This window comes from Ambystoma mexicanum, chromosome 4p, assembly GCF_040938575.1.
Source record: "Ambystoma mexicanum isolate Mex_15411 chromosome 4p, UKY_AmexF1_1, whole genome shotgun sequence".
NCBI lineage: Eukaryota > Metazoa > Chordata > Amphibia > Caudata > Ambystomatidae > Ambystoma > Ambystoma mexicanum.
In genome coordinates this window covers 65,027,768-65,054,772 of record NC_090927.1, presented here as the reverse complement: position 1 = coordinate 65,054,772, position 27,005 = coordinate 65,027,768, and the positions used below count along the sequence as shown (strand labels likewise).

At 47.0% G+C, this 27,005-nt stretch overlaps 1 protein-coding gene across 4 annotated transcripts in view; it reads left to right on the top strand.

The window, feature by feature from the left end:
- LOC138452994 (zinc finger protein 793-like) overlaps positions 1-27,005 on the top strand; it is a 404,979-nt gene that overhangs the window by 350,623 nt on the left and 27,351 nt on the right. The window lies entirely within an intron of this gene.

Here is a 27,005-nt window from a genome sequence, read left to right as displayed (position 1 = left end):
GCCGTACTGCGTGTGCACGTCTAAGCGTATCAGTTGCCGTAGGCAGGCAACTCTGTTGAGCGGGTGCACCGTGCGTCTCCACTGCGGCCCGGGACGTCTCGTGCCAAAAGGGGACAATTAAGACGAATCACGTCTATGGGCTCACCATTGAATGTAAGTGTCCCCAACAGGCACCCCCTTAATGAGAGGCAATAAAGGACACAACCCAGAAGGGAATGAGACCACGACCAAGTGCGGGTGAGGTAAAAGGGTTTTTTATCTAAATCAATATAGGGCATGCAAAGGACTCTGCAAACTCCGTGAGCGCTCTGTCTGACAATAGCAAAGACAGTCCTACTTATTACAAAACTACATCACGCATGACACAAGCTATGGGGGCACATAGCTTTAGGGATTGGGTGGCGTTGACTAGGCATTATACATTGTATATAGTTGCTGCTCCAGGATTGGCGGACATCTGTGCAGTGCCATGCGGGGTAGACGGGTCAGCTGGGCTCTTTGGGGTGGAGCTGTCGGGATGGACACAACTTGTATTTATGATTGGTGGCTGTTCTGACACTTTGCTCTTGTGGCCACACACTCACAATCATTTGTTATACTATACAGTTTCAGGTGTCTTGTAAATCCTGCAACGCATTGACCTGGGGTCAGGAAGGGAGACAGAGACATGTGATATGCATTCGGACATTCAATAATACATCTTTGTAACGGCACCCTTGATAAAAGAGCAGGGTCCCACCAATTCAAGTGTCACAGAAGGGGGCACAGGCTAAACTGCGTGGTCACTTTATCCTGACGGGTGCAGTGAGGGATGGTTTTATGATATGTTGGTATAAGGATGGAGGCTTAGCTTCAAAGCTCATTAACTTGGGGTTTAACAAAAATACCATTGGGTCATGGGCATGGGGGGCATGTAGTTGGTGCCCTGGAGGTGGTGGAGATTAAGATTAGGTACCTCATAATTCACATGGTCAGGTTGTGGCGGCCTCTGACATGGGGGAGGTAAATACTTGAAGCCGGTCCAGCAAGAATGTGGGGAGGCGAGGCTGTGCTGTTCCAACACCAGCTAGCCCTGGCGGCCCTTGGTGGGAGGCGGGGGGACATGGCCTTGCAGCTCTGAGTGTGTCTCCTTGCACAGGACGGTGCTTCGCGCCTTTAAAGTGGGGCGAGTGTTAAAGCTGGGGTCCTTAATGTTATTCGCATGTGTTTACATTGGTGGAGTCACAAAGCCAAGGATTTGTCATTTGCACAAGAATTACATATCAGCTGTTGACATACAAACATGAGGTAGCATTAGGTTGGGTTATGTGTCTAGGAGCAAAGAGAGCAATGTGTCTTATCTATCAGTTCGTTTGTAGTATAGGCATGTGTTTCTCACATCATATGCAGGTACTTTACACATTGCTTCTTAACCACCCTTTTCACAATAGCAGCAAACGTTAGTCAATACGACATATATTTTTATGTGGTCATATCAAAGCATACGATACCTTGGGGTGGGCGAGGGGGGGGGGTCACGGGCTCAGTGTATCGCAAGCCCTGGCTGGGGTTACATGCAGGGTCGGGGCAAGTAGGGCTTGGATGGGTTACTTTCCAGGCTCTAACTTTGAGTTCGGTCATGGCTGGGGCAATGATGTACTGCGGAAGGTAAATGATACAGTGTTTGGTTTGTTATTTGTTCGCGTCTGGTTGCTCGTGAGAACAGGCCTTCCGCGGATCTGCCATGAGGCGGAGGCTGGGGAGACGTGCAGGCCTCTCTCTGCACGGTCAAGCAGGGGCCATGCTGCAGCTCTGTGTGTGCGAGCTGCTCTGTCTACGTGGGGATTTGGCACCCTTGACAAAATAGAGTTTTGCTCAATCAAAAATGGTGTCTGTGTTATACCAAATTATGTGTTTGTGTAGCTTCACGTGTCGATCCACAGCCGCCCTGCCTCCCGGGCCCAGGTGCATGGGGGGCTGCTGACAAGTCATGTGCTTCACGCAGGTGGGGCGATGTAGGTGAGGGGGGGTCCTATTGACTTGTCCTCCCATACACTAGCCAAGCCAGTTAGATAAAAATACATTTCCTAGAATGCCCCGCAGAAAAAGAAACCCGGACCAGATCCACCTCGTACTTGAAACCGTGTAGGGGATGAATTCTACCCAACAATATAACCCTCTGGATATGCACAATAAATATACAAAGGGATTTATTCTTTGGAAGAATGGACACAACACGAACAAGAAGCTGCCAAAAAGAATCTGGTTAGGGATGCAAAACCAAACACTACTAAACAACAAGACACCACCTCAACAAGAGGCTAACCTGAAAATGAATGAGGTAGGAAGCTGGGTACGTGATTCTTCCTTATGGATAACTTTGGGACTCCGGGAGTTCCTGCAATACATATACCCAGGTATTACTGTACCACAAATCTAATTAACACAACACGGATTGCATTGATATGTAGCAGTGATATGTAACATGGCTTACCATGTGTGGTGTATGGGATGTCCATAAATGCAGGTGATTCTAATTCCAGATAAATGCTGAATTGATTGTTGTAGCAGATGAACCAAGAAATGAGGAAGCAATGATTCCTTAAGCAAACTAACCCCCAACGGAACGAGGACACCTATAAAGCGGTTTGACCAAGTCTCTAGTTCCTATGACGCCACCTGGCCCGACGGCACAAGGACACCACACAGGCAGTCACTAGTCCATGCGCAGCGAAGAGGAATTCAGTACGTTGATGCTTCCAATATTTCTCAGTATGGAATCCGGAAGAAAAATGGGTTGGCAACAATATGGCAGAAAAAGGAGTAGTGGGCGAGGCAAGGCAGTCCGGTACAGAGTTCTGAATCGAAGTATCACAAGTAGGCAGAAGTCCGAGGCAAACATGAAAGCAGACAAGGACATGACAGAAGGCAAAATCGATGAAATGGGCAAAAGGTCAAGTACGAAGAAATCCAAAATATCACAGGAACAAACAAGAACAAGGCGTACTTCCATAATCAGAAGCACCGAAGCGAAGGATGGGAGGAGCCTAAGTACTTCAGATCACATGACCAGCAATGTGCGTGCTTCGCAGATAGGACGCCTGGCGTAGACCGCAGAATGGATGCACTCTCTCCATGGCAACCTCCAGTTGTTCTTGTAGCGTTTTATACTGTAGACTCTCTTTGCATTCCGTGTCCTCTAATGAGTGGACTGCTGAGGAGAACAAAGTCGGATATTTCTGTGAATAGAATGAAAGCGTGGCTTGAGTGTATGCTTGCCCACCTTGTACTTATGTCCCATTCTAGAAATACCTGCCCGGCATGTTCCAGAGTTACTGGTGCCTGGAATCCTGACATAGGTCAGAAGGAGGAAACCGACTAGGGTTTGCTATTTCAAGTAGTATTTATTATAAATAATAAGTGAATGACTCACTTCCCCTTCTCTAGGGTTTCCCTACCTAACACAACTAAACTAGGGTGATAGACGTCCGTTATAAAGTCTGAAGCAAGAGTCTGTCCTCCGTCCAAACCTAGTCTACACTGACCATAACATTTATACTGAACAATTAAAGACTGGGATGACTCCCCCCTTCTCCTAGGTTGCAAGTCCTTTTCAGTATAGGATCTTCAAATAACACTTAACTATTTCTTGTACCAGTTCATTCACCTCTCATTGGGTCTTTTTCCACATCCCGTTCTTTATCTCTCCTTGCTTTCTTGAGTTCCTCTCTCTAGGTGCCCTGGCACCTGAATACTCTTTTACTCTGCCCTTCTCTACAGTAGTTGATAGTCTTTCTCTTTCTGATATTAATTTTGTCAGTTGCACAGATCTTGTATCCCTTGCAATGGTTTTATCACTACTTCTTTCCTCACTGCGATTTGTGTAATGTATCCAGTGATTAGTGTGACTCTCTGTATGGATTGTCCATCCACTGGGACTAGTAGGCTGAGTCCTTGAAGGATTCTCACTCTTCTTAGTATTTGTTCCTTCCCTGGGACGAGGAGGCAGAGTCCATTCAGGATTCTTACTCATCTTAATATTTGGTTCTTCTCTGGGACGAGTAGGCTGAGTCCCTCGAGGATCCTCACGCTTCTTCTTATTTGGCCCTTCGTTGGGATGAGTAGGATGGATGTCAGAATGCATCGGCTGAATTCACCGGTCTCGCTGAGGTGGCGCTGGTGGAGAAAAGTGCCCACTCCAACATGGCAGCGACGTTGCTCCACCGTGACATCCCCAAGACGGCTGCTGTTACGGAGCGTCGGGGTAAAAGCAACGTGGCCCACCGAGAGCGTTCCAGCGCCTGATGTGAATACAAGATCTGGTGAAACCGGTAATCTCTTGCGTTGCAACTTTGCTCCCATCGTTGTATGGATGCTCTGTTTCCTCTCCAGCCCTCCTTTACTACTTGTCTCATTTGCAGTCCTGAGCCTCTTGTTCCTTCTTTGAGGTCTACTTATTTCCCTGTTTGCTTCTGCCTTGTTCCACCCTCTGTGTTGCTGCCTCTTCAATCCTGTTTGCTTTTCAGCTCAGTGGCTGCCTCTCCTGTCCTGTTTGCCTTCCGCCTCAGCTGCTTCTTTAACCAGTCCTGCTCTACTACTTCTCAGCGCTCTACATTATTGGACTGCTTTCGCTCTATGGGTTTTTTCCCTGCCATTGGATTTTTGCCAGTCTAGGATCTGTCCCTAGGTCCAAACTCTCTCTCTTCCCCTTTCCATTGAGGGGTTGAGGTGGCTGCCCGAAGCGACAGACCCTTTCTTGACCCTGAACGGACCCAAAAAAGAGCATGGGTAAGGCGTGCAGATTGCAACACCCGAAAGAAGATAGCATGGCTCAATTACAAGAACTGAAGTTTAGTCTTTAAAAAATGAAAACGTTGTCTTGCATCAGGTTTTGACTACCAGAGATGCCTTACCTGTAGGGTCCCTTGCAGCAGGTCCCCAAGTTGAGAAATACCATGGGGAACCTAAACAAACTAAAAAGAATTCCTTGCTGCCTACACTGTGGTATTCCTATTCAGGTAGGCTATGTTTTTGACAGGATGCTCCAAGGTTGGATTCCTGATTACTCATATGGGATCCAGTGCCCTCGCTTGGGTTACTCCACTTGTTACACAGAACAATTCCCTGCTTGGTGACTACTCTGCCTGATCTAGTGTATTTAAAGCATCAACAGCTCCTTGACTTCCAACAGGGTACTCAGGACGTCTTGGTGTATACCACCCGCTTCAAACAATTGGCTACAGAAGCCAAGTGGCCTGAGAACCCCTGTTTTACACTTTATCGTCGGTGGTTGAATGACAATTAAGGCTGAATCAGCCAGGATTCCCAGACCTCCCTCCTTTGAACAACTGGTCCATTTGGTTCTGCAAATCGATTTTTGCCTGCAAGAAAAAAGAGCAGAGAAAAGAAAGGGTAGAAGTGCTGTGGTGCGTCCTCACCCTCCCCTGCCGCCTCTAGGACCCGCCTGTTCCTGTTCTGACATGTCAGAACCAATGCAGATTGGTGCAGTCAGAGGTCCCGTCTCTGATGAAGAGAGAACAAGCAGGCAAAATAAAGGTCTATGTATGTACTGTGGGTCTTCAGCAGATTTACTCTGGCAATGTCCATTGCCTCCTCCAAGATGTCAGGGAAATGCCAGCTCCCGCTCCTAAGTGGGACAGAGAAGCAGGAGTCTTCCAAGAGTCCCTCTATGACATTATCTACTGCCGTTCATCCTACCCAGTCTCATCAGACACCCTGGTTAATGATCAAAGTTACTCTCTGGTACTCTGACACCTTTTCCTGGGAAATACCGACCATGGTGGATTCAGGTGCCGCTGCAGTCTTTATTGATCATGACTGGGCTAATAAGATGGCCATTCCTTGTCTACATAAAACCATAGCCCTTCCTGTAGAAGGTGTTGATGGCAGATCACTTAATGGAGGTCCTATTTGGAAGAACACCATTGATATGCACATCACTCGACACCATAAAGTGGTGGCCTTTGATTTAATTAAAGCAGCACTTTATCCTGTCATACCTGGCACACCCTGGTTCACCCATCATAACCCTTATATCAAATGGTCAGCTCGCACTCTCTTCTTAGGCTCAGAACGCTGTTATGGTACCTTTATACCAAGTCTGTTCCAACTAAAGCAACCTGTGATGGGAATACTGAGGTGACGGCCAGCCATTGGTGCTTACTGTGCACCATTCCTATGAAATACACAGAATATCAACATGTCTTCCAGAAAAAGAAGTCTTATTTCCTACCACCTCATCTGGCATATGGCTGCAGTATGTAACTACTACCAGCTGCTATTCCACCTTTCAGCAGAATGGACAGTTTGTCAACCTCCCAGAAGTCTGTCTTGAAGGCTTACCTGAAAGAGAAACTAGAGAATGCCCTGATTCGAGAGTCTGTATCTCTTGGAGGGGCATCTTTGTTCTTTTTAACCGAATGGGATACGACAGAGCTGCGGCCCTGTATTGACTACAGGTGACTGAATCGTATAACCCGGAAAGATAAGTATCCATTATCCCTGATTCACTATATTTTGGAAGCACTCAGAGGAGCCACCATATTCACAAAACTGAACCTACGAGGCGCCTACCGCCTCGTCAGGATCAAAAGCAGAGATAAATGGGAGACCGCTTTTCAGGCGCCCATTTGGGCATTATGAGTACTGTGTAATGTTCTTTGGCATTGCTGAAGCCCTGGCTGTCGTTCAGCGGTTCATGGACCAGCTGTTTTCTGACCTATTACAGCATTATGTTCTCAAATATCTTGACGATATATTGATCTGTTACCGAACGCTGGATGAGCATCAACATTACGTCAAGGAAGTGTTACACCGACTACACTCCCAGCCATCTGAAAGTTAAACTCAAAGTGTACATTTGATGCCACCTCTGTACCATATCTGGATTACATATCGCCTAAAGGTATCGCCATGGACCCACCAGAAGGTGAAAGTGGTTTTGGACTTCCAACCTGAAGAAACGCCAACATTTCCTAGACTTAGCAAATTTGTATCGCAAATTCATTCCAATCTCTTTCAGGAAAGTTCTGCCCTTAACTCATTTACTGGAGTAAGAACATTGCTTTACATGGGATAAACCGGCGGAAGAAGTTTTCGCCATTCTGAAGGAATATTTCACAAAGGCCCCCATCCTAGTACAACCCGACACCAGAAAACCATTAATTCTAGAGACGAATGCCTCAAATAAGGCGGTTGGACAGTTGTGAAACAACAACAGGGCGATCTTTTGGAACATCTCATTTCCTTCTTCTCAAAAACCCTTTCGGAATTCTGAAAGGAAATACTCTGTCCGTGTAAAAGAGCTGCTGGCCATTAAACTGGCCTGTACCGAGTGGCGACATCTGTTGTTGGGAGCACTGAGATCATCGGAATTAGGAACAACCATCGGAACTTACAAATGTTGCAGTCATTTGATTGCCGAAACAGCGGGCAAGCTGGATAGGCTCATTTGGCTCCCAATACCAATTCTTGTTAACTTACCTTCCTGGTTCTAAGAATCTGGTGACTGATGTGTCTCAGTGGGGTGCAAGACACAGCACATTTTTTGCTCTAGACTTCCACGCTCATCATGGCAATCGATGCTACCTTGCAACATGTACGGTCAGAGTTGCTCAATAACCCTCCTACCCATGTATTATGTGACAAGTGGACTCTTCAATACAAAGATGGGTTATTGTTAAATGAGTACAAGCTCTATATACCCTTGCTGGCACTTCATTCATGCCTTCTATCTCTGTTCCATGATTCCTCCATTCATGGGCATAAGGAAGTAGCACCTACCTATGATGCTTTGACACGCCAGTTTGGTGGCCTGGCGTTTACAAAGATGTGAAACAATAAGTAATTTCTTGTCCACTCTGTGCTCTAACAAAGATTCATATACAACAGCGCGTGGGTAAACTTCTACACCCCGAGGTAGCCTCTAGATCTTGGCAGATCATATCCACGGATTTCATCGTCATCCTTCCCCTCTCTGATGGTAAAACAGTGATTATGATAACCGTTGATACGTTTATAAAAATGGCTCATTTTACACCCCTTGCAAAACTCCCTTCAGCTTCTTTGATGAGCCATATCTTTCTCAATAAAATGTTCCGGCTCCATGGTATACCGAAACAGATCATCTTTGACAGAGGGACACAATATACCTCCAAATGCTGGTTCGGACTCTGTCAGAAGTTGGGAATACGCATAAATCTGTCCTCCGGATACCACCCACAGTCTAAAGGGCAGACTGAATGCGTGAACCAAACACTCCAACAGTATCTGAGGTGTTTTGTTACTGCAACTCAAGACAACTGGGTGTCTCTCTTGCCTACTGTGGTGTTCACCTACAATAATTCCTTTTACTGCACGATTGGGATGAGTCCCTTCTTTTGTGCCTTTGGTTTTCACACTTCAAGGATTCCCATCAATCTAGCTATGGGCTCCCTAGTACCGGCCCTGGACCATCAACTTTCTTCGCATCCTAAAGTCCATCAACAAGTGAAGCAAAATCTCAGTAAGGCCAGAGAAAAAGCTAAGAAGTATGCACACCTAAAGCGCAAGAATCACATACCTTACAAAAGAGAGGATAAAGTATGCTATCGACTCATAATCTGCCTTCCCATTCAACACCAGGAGAATTCTCCCCCACGTACTTTGGGCCCTTTTCCATCAACAAGGTGATTAACCCAGTGGCTTTTTATTTGTTTTTACCTCCCTCCTAGAAACTGATCCAGACGGTTTTTCAGACATCTTTGTTGAAACCATATACACCATCTTCACCTCTTTATGCTGCTACCAAGATTCCTTCCTCCTGGAAGGACGTGTGTGTGTTTCCCAAAGAAAAGTCAGAAGTTGCCTCCTTGATACTAAGCAGGAATACAATTATATTTTTCTCTTTAAGTTTAAAAATCTACCTTGGAGTGGTTGCGTGTGCCCAATTATATTTTCACTTTGAAGACTACACCTTGTATTGTATCCAGTATTGACAATCTTTATTATATAAATAAGTTGGAGGAGCAGTGGCCAGACCAGAGGTGCTCTGATGTGCACCCGCTTTGTTGCTAGGCTGCCTGCCTAATCTACTGCAACTCCACAAAGCAGGACGCCGCCGCCAATATTTGTTTACACATCCTAGTGGATCCCATCCTCATCTCATATTTCGCCATCTCAACCTGGATGGCCCCTTCATCCACATTGTTCGCCAAACAGATCCAAATTGGCTACGATATGTGCTAATCGCCATTAGCACCCACGAGGAAAAAGCCATTACAAAATCGCCGACCAGGAGTTCGTAGTGCTTTCCTGCACTTCCTGGCTCTGAGGAGCAACACCAGGCCCCATCGCCTTACCCCATTGGCTTCCAACGTTACTTGAGCAGCCAATTGTGAGCCGGCCCAACACGAAGGCACCCAGACAAAGGCACATCACCTGTCGTGAGCCTGTCTGGGGCCGTATGGTCTCTGGGCATCAAGCGCTGCCGCCACATTGGTAAGTCTTGTCCATTTCATTTTGTTTCCTGTACCAATATATCATGCTCGCACTGCTCACCCACATTGCTGTCTCTGCCAACAGCCCGACTAAATGTACTTATCCATTGCATAACGTGCCGGTTTGCCGCCACACTCTAAAACTGCCTACTTCCCATTCCACTCGTCCGGATCACTGAGGCCCCGTAACCCGACGCCTCAACACTTCTCCTCTGCACACGCAGCATCTGACTCAGCATAAGACCCTCTAATTACTATTGTCACCCGACACCAGAAGCTGCCGGCTACTGTACTCCGTTGTTTACTCATAACGTGTGCCCAATGTTCTTACTCATCTTGCAGCAGCAAACGCCTGCATGCTGCCCTTGCAAGCCACAGTCTACGATCATCGCTATTCTTAATCAATGCACTCTTCTGGACGCTAACTTTGCATCTAGACTTCAATGCCCATGTCATTCATAACCTTGTACCCATGCATCCTCTCAGTGTAACCTGCCCAACGCTGACCATGCTGTGTATCCTAATTGTGTGCACCCGAGTTAATGTTTAAATCCGCACCTCTACATATGTTGCCCACTGTGCGACTATTTGACTGTGCCAATTGTTTGCTTACTCCAACCTGCCCATTGCGAGCACCCAGCCACTATAAATATTGTATACTGCAAGTACCCCCATGCTTGCCTATTGCTGCTGCATTATCTGTGACTAGGCCCAGGTGCCCCCCACGCATTGCCTATTGTTAGGAAAGATTTCATAATTGTAGGTAATTTTCCTTCCATGTGGCAACTCCCAAACGTTTTGCTGTTGTTTTACACCTTGATCTAGACTTTGCCGGAGAAGCGCAGCCTTCCGCCGCACTCCTCTGGGCTTTCGCTCCATTCTTACGGGGAAACTGACATGCCCTTAAGACAGTCAGTACCGGGAGACTTTGTTTCCCTTAGTCCTTCCCTCATGTTGCAGCTTTTGAGCAACATGAAACGAGAGTGCACCGTAACTTACATTATCGCGCTCTTGGGTCTCTAGTCATCCCAAGGCCCTAGAAACTCTCGCTGGGCTTATCATGAAATGTGCAAGTGTGTCGCGGACGGGACTAGTGGCAGCTATAGTTTCTTTGTGTTTTGAACCCCTTTTTGCCATGTTAACCGCGCTTCCCGCGTTTGGCCCAAATGGGTGGCCTGGCCTCCAAAATGGCCATGCCACGAGGTTCTTTGTCCTGTCCGCTGACCGTCTTGCCCCTTCACCTTCCCCCAGGTCGAGCCGACCCGGGGCAGTCCTTATTTGGTCATGCACTTTCCCGCGAAACACAGCGCTTTCGCAGGCTTCTGCATGCCTTGTGTGTGCCTCCAGGATGTGGGCTGGGATGTCTGTTCCCAATACACATTCTGGGTGCCAGAGAATCTATAATGCCGCGGACCACCCTGGTCCGTGATAGGTCCACGTATGGTGTGAGTGTTTTATGAGCAGATCTCCCATTGGGTCCTCTCCGTTTTGGCGCGAAGGGAACTCTGGATAAGAGGAGGCTGAAAACCCCACTACCATGTCGATCTCCTGAGTTCTCACAAACGAAAGATAAGGAGCCAAGTATCCTGCAACTAAGAAGTTGAGTCGAGGAATCGCTGGTGACCCGCTGAAGGTTTGGCACCCTGCACTGCTGTCGTCCTGTAAGACCCCTCTGCCTCTGATCGAATGAGAAGGCCTGTACTGGCGCTTCGACCCTTTAGAATAGTGGGAACAACTATTCTCGGCATCTTCACCAAATCCTGTACGTAAGCCTTCGGAAGTGTCCCTGGGCCATGCAGTGGACTGACCAGCCTACACAGGAACCTTGCTCTGTCACTGCCTTCTGGCTTACTGCTAATCCCGTGTCCTCGGCACTCTCACACGATTCGTACACTTGGCATTCCCAGGTCTGAAGTGAGACGTGTGCCTTGGGACCGGAATACCTGCGGTTGCCGAGTTGCCCTGCTGTGGTAACGAACCTGTGCATGTTCGCTGCATTTGGGACACCCTCGGCCCTGACTCCTGCTGTCGCGGAATCTACACGGCGGCGAGACATCCTGCTGATCGCATCTTGACCTGCCAGTACCGAAACGGAACCGGAGAAGCCTGGGTCTGCCTGCATCGGGGACCGGTGAGTAGTCAATACCCTAACCGGTCGCCCTCCCGCAAGAGCTTGTGGCTTTCCATCGCTGTCGTAAACAGCAACCCTTTTCCGCACTCGCGCCCTGCTTCTACCCACAAGTGGAGGCTGCGCTTGAGTAGCGGGGAACTGTTCTTCATCGTTTTGTTCACCTCTCTGAACTGCCTGATTTCCCTGGAGACTCTCATTTGCTGGTTGGCACCCGTGTGTGCAGGTACTTTTGAGCACAAGGCTCCACTCTTCGTAGGGCCCGGACTTCCTTCTAATTAGGTGGCCTCTGATGTCGAACTGGGTCTAACGATTACTTGCACTGCCCGTTTTCCTCCCCATCTAGGTGGTCTGCATATTTCGTGCTTCTAACTCTTTAGACCCCTTGGTTTTATATATATATATTGTATTGCTTGTGATGTGTTGGTTTATTGGTGTTTTACCGTGATTCTTTACTATGGTCGATGTTACAAAGGCCTTGTAATAAATGTGTCTATATTTTTAATATAACACCTGTCTGGAGTAATTTGTAAGCTTCCTTGCTTTGTGTGCTCATTGCGGGCTTTCAGTTACCCTCACCCCTCTTGAGACCTAGTCTTGACCGCCGCCATCGCTACCCTGATTGGTCTGGCTTGTCCAGAGGTTACCCTGTTCCAAGAAACTAGGCTGGCCTTCTGAACCTCTGCCCCTCCAGGTCAGAATTCAGAAATCCATCTTGACACCTATTGCTGCTGTACTATCTGTGACTAGGCCCAGGTGCCCCCACGCATTGCCTATTGCTGCTATACTATCCGTGACCAGGTCCAGGTGCCCCTCATGCATCATGCATCGCCTACTGCTGCTGCATTACCTGTGATTAGGTCAGATGCCTCCCTTGCTTCATACCCAGCTATCAGGGCTCACCCTATAATCGCGTCTACTACGCTCAGACCACATCCACTGATAATTGTATCCAGGCGCACCCTCTAGCCAGTCCATTAATTGACTCAGAGCTTACCTGCACATCAGATTGATATATTATTGATATACTAGTTGCTGTGTTCTACCTGATGCTAGTCGAGGTGCTATATCGCTACGGTCCCTACCAAATGTAATTTGAGATAACCACTCATTATACAATGTACGCTAGTAAGAGTCAAACGGCCACCCTACTTTTCCTCCTTATACCCCTATTAAACCTTACCATCTCTATTGCTGCAGTAACCATGCACCCAGCAGAAATGCACCTTGCTCGATCACAGAAAGAAACTTCAGGCTTCGCGCCAGATTACCCCGTCTTTATGAGCCCACCTGCCATAACAAAATCCCTAATCCTTTTCTGAGATCTATCTCACGACTCATACAAAAGTATGTCCTAACCTAACCACGCCCTGTAATAACTCCACCCAACCCAAATGTATCCCTATAACTATCCAGGACTCGCCCAACACAACCACTCTATCCGAAGCCTTGATCAACGCTAGATCCCTAGTTGCCCACGCCACGGAAATAGAAGACACCTTATCCACTAACAACCTCGACCTACTAGCAATCACTGAATCCAGGCTGCATGAAGCAGCAGGCCCAGCACTCTCAATAGCCATCCCTGAAAACTATCAAATAATCAGAATGGACAGACCCAATAACAGAGGAGGCGGTCTGGCCATCATAGTTGAGACCAACCTCGAGCTAAGACCATTCACTCAATCACCTCTCAAATCCTGCGAGCTCCTCACAGCCAAATTACCCATCTCCAACTGCCGCACCTTAACCATCTACCTTTAAATACAGACCACCTGGCCCCATTGGCTCATTCGAAGCAGACCTATCCAGCCTCTTAGCCAACAATACAAAAGACACCTCTGGCGACCTAAATCTTGGTCTGAACGACCCTGATGACAAACCAGCACAAGTCATAGCCAACATGCTAGCTGAACATGCCCTAACCCAAAAAGTGTTTACCCCTACCCATAATAAAGGTAGGACCTTGGGCTGGATCGCCGCCTTGAACTGCGATACCACCATCACCAAAACCACTCCTCAACACTGGACAGACCACTACCTCATTGACTATTATCACTCAATAAAGAAGTCAGCAAAGTAAAGATCATGGCACCACCACTGCCCACTAGAGCAAAAAAATATATAACTCCTGACAACCTCCTACCACTTCTACCGCCAACCCTCAATGCTCTCCCCGACAACCTAAATCCAGAATGCCTAGTAGAAAGCTACAATCAGGCAATGAAAAAAGGACTAGACATCATTGCCCCCAAAAAATGCAAAAAAGCAAACAACAAGCTCACCTGAACACCTGGTTCACCCCCCATTTGAAAGAACTAAGAATGCGCAAAAGGAAACTAGAAACCCAATGGTGCAATACCCCCACAGAAGAGAACAAATTACAACTTAAACTCTTCGCTAATAATTACAAAAAAGAAATCATTCTTACTAAAAAGAACATATTCAATGAAAGAATCAAAATATCCAGCTCCAATACCAGATAACTATTTGCTATACTAAGGGAACTATAATCCGCCATACCCCCACCAGACAACATAACTAAAGACAAACAATGGTGCACCAGCGTCCAAAACGCTCCAACTAACAAAATCAAAACTCTCCAAACTAAAATCGCACTGAAAAAAGACTCCCTAACCCCTAACGTATCATCTCCTAGCAATCATGCCAAAACAACCAACCCATCAGGCCCAAATCTTTTCGGATTCACTGACATATCCTAGAAACAGAAAGGGTTATAGCCTCACTTAAACCATCCAACTGCAAAGGCGACAACTGCCCACCCCAAAAAATCAAGGATGCTGGCAGGGATCTAGCTCCCTTTATAACCAAACTGATCAACGCATCCTTCTCCTCCAACACCATACCAAGTAACCTCAAAGAATCCTGGGTTCTGCCTCTTCTCAAGAAGCAAACCCTAGACCCTGCTATTCCCACTAACTACAGGCGCATCACCACGGTACCGTTCCTGTTAAAAATAATAGACAGGGGGGGGCGCTGTTGCGCACGACACAAATGACCGCCTGATTCCAGAGCTCCCGCTCCACTGAGCTATCCTGCGCCATATCATCCGTTATAGCATTGCCTGTTTAGCCCAAACGTTCTGGGAAGGTAGCCCAGCCATCCAAGGTGGGTCAGTTGAACTCCTGTGGTTCAGAAGCCAGAAACACTGGAGATACAGCTCCAGACAGATCGGCCGGCACACGCGGCTGAAAATATCCTGCACCGAGCTCCAGGGAGATCCACGCGAGTGCCGCGGCTGAAGGAACGAGGCCCCTGATGGGGAGGAGCCTGAACTGTGGCCCAGGGCCTACGCCCTGCTGGTAATACGCAGCTGTCTCTGGGTTGGCCGTGACGCAGGTGGTTCAGCCAGACGAACCGGCCCGTGATCCAGTCCGGCCCCGGCTTGTGGTGGCCCGCGGCCACTGAGCTCTGGAAAGCCCCTCGCAGAACCTGCATTACAACACGAGACGAGGCGTGCAGCGGGTCCGCGATACAGGGCCGCAAAGAGACCCGGAGACAAGGACATTCGGAGTAACGTCTGGTAAGGAGGCAAGGCTGGATGGCGGAAGAGTGGCCGCAAAAGGAAACATCATTTTCCGGGGGTAGCGGCTGGCGCAGAACCGGCGACAATCCTCATTGAGCCGATATATTCTATCTGCCCACGTCGTTGGGCCGGCGAATCCCGTAGGTACGCGTGGCACGTTAATCTACTGGTGTGGTTCCGTGGTTCGGGGAGCGCCCCCCCACCTCCCCAAGACCAGCGGTGGACCTCTGCAGGTGGGTCACTGGGTGAGCCGTTCTGGGCCCACGCTCCGGTGATATGCTCTGGCTCAAAGGCGTACTATAGTACGCGCCACGGGACCTCCAAGGGCACAAGCTAGCACTGCTGTTAGTTGGAATACGGCGCATGCCCCGTTCGGGGGACCAGGCTGGGTAGAGGTCCTAAACATATACAGGGGCTGCGGACCGGAACGGCTTAGAAACCCCCTTAAAACAACACAGAACTATTAAGCACTTTGAATGTGGTAAGTGTGGAGTGCTGTACGTGGGGGGACATGGTCCACTCGGGCTACCAAGCGCCGGCTGGGGGCTCATTGTGGAGTAATCATTTATAACGCCTCTAGCCACTTAATCTGATCCTCTCCCAGGGCTGGGACACTTTATAAGGAGCAAGAGAGGACAGCGAACTAGTTTGGCTAACAATATACTACACAACTTCAGAACACAATTACGACAGCATCATGGGGGAACCACAGAAATAGGGAAAAAGTGCCAAGACTCCGGGGAAACAGAAGAAAGGCCCTATGGACGCCTGCACAGGCAGTCAGTCTGGCTACGTCGGCGTCGCCCACACTGACGCTAACAAGGCCCCTACTACTGAGTCTAGTGAGAATTTAGACAACTTAACCACAATAGTGCAGAATGGTTTTCGTGCAGTCAATACGAAGTTGGATGACATGGAGTCCACCACCAGCTCCTAAAAGGCTACAGTGGAGAAAGAAAGTTTGCGTATAACAGAAACTGAAAGCAGGATAAGCACTAATGAAGACACTATCTCACATCACAGCCGCGACATAATCCAAATCAAGGAAAACATGGCGAAATTACAAAACAAATGCGAGGACTTAGAGTCGCGCTCAAGGAGAAACAATATACGTGTGGTGGGCATAGCGGAATCATTTGGCAAAGGCCAAATGGAGAAACAACTCGAGACACTGCTTAAAACCCTGTTTGGCCGGAGACATTCTCTGAACATTTTTTGGTAGAACGAGCACACCGTACACTGGCTCCAGCACCTAAACCAGATGCACCACCACACACTATAATAGCAAGACTCCTCAATTACAGGGACAGAGACACAATCCTACGTAAGGCAAGAGAGGCGGGTACCCTCCAATATGAGGAAAGTCGCATTCACATTTGTCCAGCTTTCTCCTCGGGGGTTCAGGCAAGCAGAAGATCCTATGAGCCAGTTAAGAGGCTCCTAAGAGAACGCCAGATCCCATATGCTTTGATGTTCCCGGCAAAAATGAGGATTCAGCATGCAGGAAGGGCCCATTTCTTTGAGTCTCCAGCTGAAGCCACACAATATATTGAAACTTCCATACCCCTTCCTCCCAGAGGGGGCAGACCTGCAGACTAAGAAACACTCGAGTTTCAACCCTTTCCAGGGCTATAGTCAAGATAAGTATTTGTTGAAGCTATACCAGGCAATTTGGTTGGTGGAGTTGTTGGACCTGATCGGCGGCCATGTGGAGCAACATGGCTACCCGCGGAATATTCCATAAGTTTGGTTGGACATATCGTCAAGTTGGGGGTGATGATGAGGGTGGGGGGGTGTTACAGGGTGAGTGGTTTTGCGAATTCAGCTCTTGTACTGACTTATGGTGGCATCTCATTGTGGGCTGGTTCCACTCTACAGAGCTATGTTCAGGTGGGAAGTGGTTGGTGGTGATTGGTTGGTTGAAAAGTAAAATTATGGTTGCATCGAGGCTGGCACCGATTATGTTGCACGATTACCGTAAACCCGTTAAGTGTGACAATGGCTAATGTTCCATCTCAGAGCCCCGGTGATGGGCTGAAGGTCAAACTCCTAACGTGGGATGTACGGGGATTAAACAATCAGGCTAAGGTCAAGAAGATTGGCAACTATGTTGCCAGGCATAATCCCCAAATCCTGATGCTACAAGAAACCCATGCAATAGGAAAGAGTTACGCTCATATATTGCCCAGATGGGGTCCCCTGAGGTTTTATACTGACTATTCATCCTAGTCCAGAGGGGTGATCACCCTTGTTCATCCAGGCCTTGGGTTCAGGGTGTCACAAGGTGGATCTGCTGGGCAGATATGTCATGGTCTGGGGGGAGGTGGCTACTCAACAAATACTCCTGGTCAACATGTACGGTCCTAATATCGATGACCCTGCTTTTTACATGGATGTATATCAGATAATTATGTCACTTGATGTTCCGAATGTGCTATGGGGGAGACTTTAATTTGGCCTTGGACCCGGTTCTTGGTAGATCCTCGAAGGTGGTTAGAACCCCAAGTAGGGCAGTACTAAATCTGAGACATGTTTTGTCGCAACTTTTGCTGGTTCATGCATGGCGGGAAACTCATCCTGGTAGCAGGCGATACACGTTTTATTCCTCGGTACATGACTCCGAGTCTAGGATTGATTATTGGTTTGTTTCCATGTCCATGACGGCTGTGGTAGGGGGGATGTGAAATCATTCCTCGAACATTGTCAGACCATTCCCCAGAGCTGTTGGAACTAATGTTCAGGAATGCCCCGTTTCCCTCTAGGAGGTGGAGGATACCGGGCGGGATGTTGGGAGACCCGGGGATAGTAGAAGCACTCCATGCTGAGATCACTGAGTTTCTATCCAACAATGTGGGATCGGTTGACAAATACTCAACAGTGTGGGAATCCTTCAAGGTCTAGATAAGGGGTGTGTTGATGTCCAAAACTACGGGTATGCTGAAGGCTGTGAGAGCCAAGTTGTCAACTATCGAAAGAAAACTAGATGTTCTGGAGAAAACATACACAAACACGCAAGATAAGGCAGTATTAGCCAATATACACACGCACCTTCAAGAATTTGATAAACTCGCCATAAGGGAGGTCCGATACGTACCGGCCCCTATACGCGATGGATCAACCGGTGACTGCGGATGAGATCGTAGAAACGGTCAAAGCGTTGGCTACAGGCAGGGCCCCAGGGTCGGACGGGTTGGGAGCTTAATTTTACAAAGAATTTCACGAGGAACTCGTTCCGATACTGATGCAGGTGTTGGAAGAGGCATTTGAGTGCGGCAAGTTACCCCCAACTATGAGAGAAGCTATTAAAACCGTACTCCATAAGCCTAGGCGACCACCACAAGAAGTTTCGTCCTACAGGCCCCTGTCACTCGTAAACACTGATGCTAAAATATTTGCAAAGGTCCTGGCGAATCGGCTTCTGCCGGCAGTCCCTACCCTAGTACATCCTGATCAGAACGGGTTTATCCCCACACGATCTACAGCCCTGAACCTCCGAAGACTCTTTGGGTTAATGGCACAAATAGATCCCGCGAGGAGTGCAGTGGCCATATACCTTGATGCGAAAAAAGCATTTCATTCTGTCTCGTCGGTCTATCTCCTTGCGGTTCTGGAGGGGGTTGGGGCCCAACTTCATAAAATATGTGAAAATGCTATACACAGAGCATGGAGCTCGTGTCCTGACCAATAGAGCCATTTCCCAGATGTTCCTGTTGGGGAGGGGAACCAGACAGGCAACCCGTTTTCGCCCTTGCTGTTCGCATTGACCATTGAGCCAGTGGCGGCTGCGGTCCGTCTCAGACATGCGGATAGAGGGGTTAAAATGAAGGGATCCACCCAACTAATATCGCTCTATGCGGACGACACTTTATTATATGTTGGGGAACCTGAACTCCATATAACACCCATTATGGCAGAGGTGCAGGAGTTTGCAAATGACTCTGGGTACACGATAAACAAGGCCAAATCGGAAATACTTCCTCTTACACCGGCCACCCAGTGCCCCACAGGGACAGATGGACTCAAATGGTCTGAAGACCATATTAGATACCTGGGAATTCTTGTCTCCAGGCATAAGCTCACATATACTCAGATAACCACGAAAGCGCCCTGCAAACTTTAACCACCAAGCTCCAGATGTGGGGGCGGCTCCCAATCTCTTTAGCCGGTCGAGTCGCTATTCTTAAAATGGTTATCCTACCTAAACTTCTGTACTTGTTTGTCAACATCCCTATATGGCCTGGCAGAGCCTTCTTCGCCAAACTCAGATCCATGGCAGTAACATTCTCTGGAATGGTGAGACAGCGAGGATAAGCTGGGAAAAAATGACAGAACCCTATTCTTCGGGAGGTATATCAGCCCCTGATTTCGAGCTTTACTACTATCTGGCCCAAGCTCAATTTGCGAAATATTGGTACAATGATGTGGACAGCACACCCCACGCATGGATAGAGGAATACACTACACATCCCACAAACATACAAGTAGTCATTTTTGATCCACACTACAAAGATACGTGTGAAGACAATCCGGTTAGCTGCACAGTCTGGGCATGGGAAGCTATATACAAAAGGCTTAGACTGGAGGCCCCCTATAACCCTGAAATACCTCTGTGGAACTTTCCAGGTATACCTCCCACACATGACACGAGCATTCAGGAATCCTGTGACCCTAACTGTGAATTGAAGCTTGGCGATATATTTGTTAATGGCGTCTTTTTAGACCTGGATCTGTTGCTGAGGGCGCTGAGAGATGGTCCACTGAAAACGCTGCAATATTACCGAATGAGATCTGCATTTCAGAAAAGGTGGCCTCTCTTCCCGGATGAACCTCCACCACATCCATGTGTACAACTAGTGACAGCTAAAAATGGCCTGGGAATCTCTAGGCTATACACTGAAGTTCAGACCCACGCCCCCACAGTGAATCAGATAAAGGAGCGGTGGGAGGCAGACTTACAAGTTCCCATCGAAGAGAAGAGATGGGCCAGATATAGTTCACTAACTAAGAAGGTCTCGCTTAACTCTGGCCTGAGGTTGATCCAATTTAAAATTATAAATAGGTTACATTACACGCCGGCCAGGATCGCAAATTTCGCACCTCGGATGACTGCCCCAAATGCAATGCTCCTCAGGCCGGTTCCTTCCATATGTACTGGGACTGTCCGGTGGTTGGGCGGTTCTGGGGGGGCAGTAGCAGGATTGCTGGAAGAAATTACTCAAACCCCCCCGATTTGACCCCCCAGAAATATCTATTTGGGGACATAGGCAAGCACTCAGAAAAAATCAGAAGACTATTCAACATTTCATGTGCGTTTGCCAAAAAATGTATTTTACTGAAATGGAAAAGCGCCCTGCCACCCAGCATGAACCAATTCCTACAAGAATTGACACATGTCAATGAGTCAGAGGAGCAGTTTGTTTTGACCCAACCTTCGACATGCAGACCCAAAGACATTTGGGGCCCGTTTAGAGTCTACCTGTGCAATATGATTACTGATGATGACTTGTCACCATAATATTGTTTTGTAAAACTGTATTGAACAAATTTACTCCTGTTGTATCTATGAAATGAACTGTGCAATGGTGCTGTTTCCCTTTCTGTTACCACTAATAAAAAAGAGTTTAAAAACAAAAAAAATAGACAGTGTAGCATACCTACAAATTCAGCAATATCTAGAAACTCATAAACTACTAGGCGCCTGCCAATCTGGATTCAGAACACAGCACGGTACTGAGATAGCCCTAATCGATCTCAAAACCCAGATCAATGAGATTAACGACAAAGGAAACACTGCCATGCTACTCCTCCTCGCCTTGTTGGCAGTCTTCGACCAGGTGGATCACACAATCCTGTGCGAACACCTGGCCTCGGCTGCCCACTTCTCGAAAGAGGCCATGTCCTGGATCCTATCATTCTTGGATATCGAACTATGGAGTCTTCTCCTCACTAGCCTCAGCAGACCCCATCAAAAATAACCTGTGGTTTACCCAGGGCTCCTGCGTCTCCCCAACCCTCTGCAACATCTTTACCAAGCCCTTATTTGACAAGTTGGACAGACTGGGTGTCACATACACAAATTATGCAGATGACACCCAGATCCTCATACCTCTTTCAGGGAACTTCGACTCAGATACGGCCTTGGTAAACAAAATATATCTCATCATTCAGGCATGGATAGCCACACACGGCTTATGCCTGAATGATGAGAAAACCGAAATCCTGCTCCTCGGCTCCAACGCCAATGTAAAAAAAACTCAGCCCTAACTACAAGGCTTTCAACATCGATGGCAACACCATCACAGTTGCCAAAACAGTGAAAACTTTAGGCTTCCATCTAGATTCAGCCTTGTCACTAAAAAAAAAAAGTAAACTCATTAGCATACTCTACCGCCTACACGTGCAAGTTAATCAGGGCAAGTAGAGCATTCCTCTCCCAAGCTAGCTGCATCATCATCGCCAATGCCATAATACTCTCCAGACTTGATTATTGTAACGCCATGTACCTAGGAGCCAACAAATACATAACCGACAAACTTCAAACACTGCAAAACAATGCACTCAGAACAGCCCTTAATTTACCTTCCAAGGAACACATCTCACTCAAAACGGACTCACTCCCTTTCAAATGCTTAAACAATGCAGCCCCCCCTTATCTCGCAGCCAGAATAGTAAAGAAAATGTCCACCCGCCCCACCAGAATGATTAACTCTTACTGCCTTCAGGTACCCAAATTCAGACAAAAGAAAACGGGCGGCAGTAGCTTCCCTGTCATGGCAGCCCAACATTGGAATGCCCTCCCACTCAACATCAGAGCAGACCAATCCTACTACAGCTTTAGGCGAAACACACTCACCTGGTTACGATCCAATGATCCCTATGACTGATCTGTGCCCTCTCACACTAACAAACTATAGCCAACCTGACTGTATATATGTACATCCCTTCGCTGACCTGCCGAAATGTAATTAACTGTATGTATATGTGTAAATATGTCCTTTCACCAGATTCTACGTAATGTAATGCTATGCTTTATACTCATATGTGCCTTATCATGTAACTAAGTTTGTATGTAATCTTATCGTCCTGTTCTCTGTTGCGCCCTGTTACCTCTGGGTTTTGCGCGCCATACTAAATAAATAAACAAACAAACAAGTTACTATACTGAAGAGAAGAACCAGCATTACCCAATCCAAGTGGAAAACCCTTTTCATAGTGAAACCAGTCTTGTTTGCACCTATCCACATAATTTATGAAGTTGTCAACAGTCCAGTGGCCTCAATAATAAGTATGGCATTGTTTCCTGAAGCTGGAAGAGTGGCACTACGGCTTCTGGGTAATTCCTCGGACAGAAAAGTTGTGAGTAAAGCTGGAGAAGGTGAACTGGGTGCTTGTAAAGAATATTCAGAAGTTAGCCTGTAATTCAGAAAGACTGCTGAAGCTGAAAGGAAATAAGTCTTGTGGTCAAATGCAGGTTATTCCTGTCGCAGTTAGACAGACGGAAGCCGCAAAGAAGCTGCCCCTTTTTAGGAATTCACTAAAAGGAAGAGTGCCTTGCTTCCCTGAAGACTTCAAAGTGTCTTGTCAATACATGCCTAATAATAATAAATAGTAAAGTACTGAACAGTTTATGTATCGGACATTTGGAAGGCACCTATACACAAGTGTTTCCATGTGCCACAAGACAAAAAGGGGGGGGGGGCAGAGGAGAAACTACAACAAAGAAATGGTCCTACTAGGCCTTGTAACAAGTGCAGTGACAATAAGTGCAGGGGGAGGGAGAAGGTTAGGGCGTAAGAGCTGGGATAAGGGGAGGGAAGGGGAGAAGTGCAGGAATGATTGGGCCCCAGGGGCTGGGCAAGTGCTGAGGGAAGCCAAGGAGGGCAAGTGCCAGGGGAACCATGGGCGAGGGTCAGAGAGTGAGGACGGGGTGGACCAGATTCAGACTAGTCGAGGAAAGGTGCCCATGGGCAAGTGCTGGTTAAGGTGCTGGGGTAGACTGGACTAAGAGGGCCTGGCCTCTGTAAGGCACATAACAGACCAGGCACCAGTCGCAGCGGCAGGGGGACATTAGCAGGAGGGGGTATAGAGAAGGAGGAGGAGAAAATGAGTCTTGAGAAGCTTCTGGAACTTAAGGAGACCCGGCTCAAGTCTGCTTTACCTTGGAACTAATAAGAACTGGTTCAAGACTTTTCTTTTCGTTTGAACATTTTGAAGTTGACTTTAGAACATGGGGAAAGGATTTTACCCAGGACTGGTGAAGGTCATCCAGATATTGTTTGTTTATTATCTTGTGTTGCTTTATCATGTCCTTTGATGTTGGTTGTTGTCCCCTTAGCCTTTAGACTAGGTAGGGAATTCCTTGGTAGAGTAGGGCAAGCAAGGTTTTATTTGAAAACATTTACTTTAATAAAATATTTTATTTTGAGAAAACTACAAGCAGTTGTCTGCATTACTGACCCCTCACAGAGCCTAGGCATTCCCAACCCTCACACCCGTTAGTCTCACAGCTGCAGACCATCAGCCCTAGTTCAGATAAGGGGGAGGGGAATATTACTATAAAAACCAAGCAGCGCACTCCAGTGTTGTGGCTGACAGGAGCAGGCGGCTCTTGTTTGGAGAAGGCTGAAGAGGGAAGACTGCTAGAAAGAAGAGGTGCCGCAGACCGTTTGGGAGAGACTGGAGACAGGAGAGTGTTGAGGAGGGGCTGGAAGCAGGAGAGACAGAGGAGGATGTTATCTCTACAGAAAAGAAAGTGAGTTAGAGGAAAGGATGAAAAGAGGATGGGTGTTATACCAGGAGTGGAGTGATATGATGAGACAATAGAAGAGGGAAGTAAGGAGGAAAGACAACTTGGAGAGAAGTTGACAGGAAGGAGTAACAGTGGTTTGGAGTTGAGAAAGTAAGGCCTGTAGTGGAGTGGAAGGTGGCAACAGTAACTAAGGAAGTGACCGTGATGGGTGACGAGGAGAATGTGTTCGGGGAGGTGGTTAGACTAGAGGGGAAGAAAGCTGTAAATTCTAGAGAAAAGGAAGATACGCTGGGAACAGACCAAGGTGGTCATAAGAAGACAGTGACGTATCAGCATCAGGAGAAGGTAGGCGAGAGAGAGTAGATTGGGGACGAGACGTCTTAAGATGAGGAGAGTGACTTCATAGAGTCCCAATGTATTGAAAAGATGCACTAAACTTGAGGTTGGAGGTCCTGAAAGGCTAGGTCAGGCCTCAGTCAGGTCTAACTGGTGAGAAGGGGTTCAAGTGGGCGGTCATGCATCCTAGTTATAGTTTAGAGAAGAGGTGGGAAGAACTGTCAGGAAGGAAAGATGGAAGGGATTGGTCCTTCTGCCTCCCACCTCCTGACCCTAACATTGTCTGTTAGAGAACCTTCAGGATCCTGCAGAACAAAAAGGACTGCCATAGTCTTGGGGCACGGGACCCCAGAAAGCCTACACCCAGCCTCACAGGAGCAGAAGAAGGGCTTGGTCCATCCTGGAGACTGTATTGTTGGGGAGGAGTGGTGTAATTCCTCCAGGTCTTTGGAACAGTGGCAGCTGATACTCAAAGCCTGACCACTCACCCTGAGATTTGGAAAGCCGTTGCAAGAAACATTTGTCCAAGAAGGCCACCCTGTTTTTTGGTGTGTTTTTGGAGGAGGTGCCTGTTTATGTTTAAGTTGCACCATCCCTCTATACAGTCTATACTAGAATTGTCTTGGCGCACTGCTTGGTCCCAAATGTCTAATCTGTGACAAGTGTCAATAAGGAGGGCCTGAGGTCTTCACATGAAGTGCAGCTCACACTGGTTTCTTGAACTGAGCATATTTGAGTGAATCACCACTAAACAGCTTGGGATGGGATAACCAGTGCGCCAGATAAGATGTTGACGTGGGAGTATTTTATTCCCTATTTTTAAACTTTGAGAGTAAATGTGAGTTCAAGAGAGTAAAAATTAAGTTTCTCCTTTACAAGAGCATAAAATGTATGTGACATCCAGCCGACATGTGCAAAAATTGGATGGAAATCATTACCATGCGGCAGCTTTCTGCATTGTGACAGAATACACCTTCCATTATTTCTCTAAGGTCTGGCCGTTTGCTTTCTCCTGTATATATTTAAATGTTGAAAACACAAAAACCTACCCAATTACATATTAAAGCAAACCTGAATTGTATTGTCTGTTTTGAGGTTTCGATAGCAGAATTGTCTTGATGTTTAATGAAAGTCCTCATTTCGTGGAGCTATGCCTAACTAATGGTATGATACAACAGTGCAGAGAGGCAAGGACTCCATGCTAAAGTCTCTATCTAATCTCATGGTCAAATGGTTATTTATATAGCGATTTTGGCAAAGTGCTGTACATAGAACATATTTAACATAATTATCACCAAGCCGAAGTCTGTACTCATAGATCGACCTTGAAAGGATGAAAGGCTGAGATGTCCTTGCCGGGATTCAAACCTGCAAACTACAGATCACAGCATTGAGTGCTCAACCAGCTGAGCTATCTTATTGGCTAACATCCTTCAGAGGTTAGTAAACTGAGTATTGACTGGGGTATAATAATCACAGTGCCTAGATGTTGGACGAATCGTGCATGAAGCGCTACAAAACGTTAAATACCTATCTGGATTATCACAGGGACAGGTTTCGCAGAGTTTCTATTTCAATTACAAATATAAATTTCATTTGTTTGTTTTTGAACAGTGCTCGCACTTCCTGGAGAGTCAGGTTTTGGATGTTTTAGTTGTAGTCTTGAATATTTGAGAACACCTGTGATTGTCATTCTACCAATCACTCACCCTTGAGCAAAGACTCTGCTGCCACTGACCATTTATAGTAATGTACCCCATTGACCGAAAGGTTGAATGGATGTAAACTAGACCGTGCATACTCATCATTGTACACTTTTATTAGAGTGCAAATTAAATTATAAGTGTAAACATGATCTGCCTCTGCATGATTATGCACACAGCACAGGAATTCTGAAAAATACACTTGTGCAATTCTGGTTTGCTTTCACTGGGGGGAAAAACAATTTGCTACAAAAGATTAATTCTCAATTGCAACTTTTTTCCATCTTATTAATTATACAATCCTAAAATGCTAGGAAAATAAATATTCATGGTGTTTCTGTTTGCTCCATGAACATCAACACAGCAGAAGCTGAATGGAAAGAAACCATTCCTTTTATCACAGTGTGCAGTTGCTTTTTTTGAAAGGCTTCAGAGAAATACGTTGTTTTAGAAGCTTTTCTCCATGGCCTGCAGTTACATCCATGTAGATAAAAATCAAAAGAAGCGTTCTGGTTCCTGTCAAGTACCCTGACCTTTGCACTTCCCTCTGCTCTAAACTTGTGTGTAAATGTACACAGGAAATAATAAAGCTATCGTATTTACAAGATTTTCATGCGTAAAAAGGCATTGTGATAGCGATACAGGAATTAGAGTTACATCTGCATTGGCCCATCATGTAGGATAGGCCCCACCCCCAACCGGCTACTGAGATGCAGTAGCTAGAGAAAGGTTCAAGAAGTCAGTCTAGCTTTTAAAGCATTGACATGTGCAACCACAGCATTAATGGTGTCCCTATTAGGCACTACATCCTGCCAGGGGGCATTAGTCTCCGATCTGCTCGCCTTGAGCTGATTTCTTAACTCTTGGAGTACACTTAGTTCATCCTCTGCTGAAGAAAACTCCATGCTACCTCGTAAAATGATATGACGTGGGCCAGTCCTCCTGTAATGACCTACCAGGCTTGGCCATTTCCATGGGCGTCACAGAGTTTCCCCCCAGCAACTGTACCTGCCCCTCCCACATTGACAGTCATTTTTCTGATGGTTTCTTTGTTGTTTTTATTTCT